The sequence below is a fragment of the Rhinopithecus bieti genome, unplaced genomic scaffold (genome assembly GCF_001698545.2).
Source record: "Rhinopithecus bieti isolate Rb0 unplaced genomic scaffold, ASM169854v2 scaffold_12480, whole genome shotgun sequence".
Lineage (NCBI taxonomy): Eukaryota > Metazoa > Chordata > Mammalia > Primates > Cercopithecidae > Rhinopithecus > Rhinopithecus bieti.
In genome coordinates, this window is record NW_016807134.1 from 362,319 (window position 1) to 364,045 (window position 1,727).

Below are 1,727 nucleotides of genomic sequence, written 5' to 3' on the forward strand. Positions count from 1 at the left end.
GCAAGGGTTTCAAGTCACAGATTATTTTATCTAAAGTATGCAGTTGAGAACATGTATACCTCGCCTCTCACCTCGTTTCCTAATCCTTATGTCTGTGTCCCAAGAAGTTAGAGACCAAGAATAAATGATTGTGAAAAATCACTTCTTTTTGGAAATGAGCAAAATTAACATCTCATAAAACACCAGTGAAGAAAAATCCAATTTAGCATCTTGACAGAGGCCCAAGAAACTATTTTATTTTGAGCAAAAACTCAGTGAGCCACATTATCTGCAAGAAAGGAAAGCGACTGAAGAAAATTTTATAGTAAATATAATTCTAGTATCCTGTTTTTACATGTTGAAAAAAAGTAAAAAAAAAAAAAGAAAAAAGATAATCACAAAATTCTTCCGTTCCTGCTTTCAGTATGATCATTTCAGCTGTAAATTCAGCAATGATAACAGTCAAAAACAGCCAATTAATGAATAAAGGTAAACAAACTCTTTATTCTTAAGTTAATAGAAATTTAAAGTAAAATTTTCGGTTTTGGTCACGTGAATAAAAATGTAGAAACATTGCTTTGTTTGAGCAACCACTTAATGTGCAGAACAAATTTTCTTTCTAGAATGAGTACTTGTGGCAAGGGTAAATAAGGGACCAAATGGACAGGAAGTGAGATAAGTCTTACAATGGAGTAAAACTCAGAAATGTCTTTTCAGGGCAGGAGTGAGAATCATTAATAGAGCTAGGTCCTAAAATAGAATGGGGATGAGGCTTAGGGGTAGCATGAAACTCATGGACAGGTAAGGTTCAGATATGGAATGAAATTCAGAACTTAGGAAAAATGAAAGATGGCAGGAGATAAAAGTTCCCACTGATCAGAAGAATGGGAAAAGATGTTCTTGCAATCTGAAAAGCATGGAGAAATTCACCATTATATTTTCTCACACTGTGCTTTCACCGCTTTGCCCCATACAAGATCTAGTCATGAAAGTATATACATAAAGGCTAAAACTCCAGCTTTTTGGGAAGTGTGTGGATGAAAGGGGCCCTTGGCAGCCAAAGATTAGTGAAACACGTAGAGAAGAGGAGCTGGAGAAAATTGCCCTTTTAAAAAAAAATTAAGAAATGGGGTCTTGCTCTGTGGCTCAGGGTGTAGTGAAGTGGCACAATCACAGATCACTGCAGCCTTAAACTCCTGGGCTCAGATGATCCTCCTGCCTCATGCCCCTGAGTAGTTGAGATTACGAGTGTTAGCTGCCATGCCCAGAAAAAAACATACTTTGAATGGAGTCCTGAGCTCAACCACAAGAGGCACATGCGTGGAGCTGATCTAACACAACATAGTGAAGCTTTGAGAACTGACCTATAGTACAGACCACTGCCTAGATCACAGAGGAACCCCAAAGGCACACACAACAGAGCAGTTCAAAACAGCACAGCAAAGGATTTTATAAACAAAAATGGCATTCAAACAATAGTCTACAGACGTGGATTGGTACTCATAGTCCGAGTGCAGCCAAATTGATTGCATGCTAAAAGAAACAACATTCTCCAGAAAATTATAAAGGCAGCAGAATTTTATTACATAATATTCAAAATGTCCAGGATATAATAAAAATATTTGATATATGAATAATCATAAAAATATATTGAGGGATTGGGCCAGGCGCGGTGGCTCAAGCCTGTAATCTCAGCACTTTGGGAGGCCGAGACGGGCGGATCACGAGGTCAGGAGATCGAGACCATC

At 38.1% G+C, this 1,727-nt stretch overlaps 1 pseudogene; it reads left to right on the plus strand.

Annotated features, from left to right (window-relative positions):
* Positions 1-404: 404 nt before the first annotated feature.
* The window catches only part of LOC108534801 (vacuolar-sorting protein SNF8-like), a 9,113-nt pseudogene continuing 7,790 nt past the window's right edge, over positions 405-1,727 (plus strand).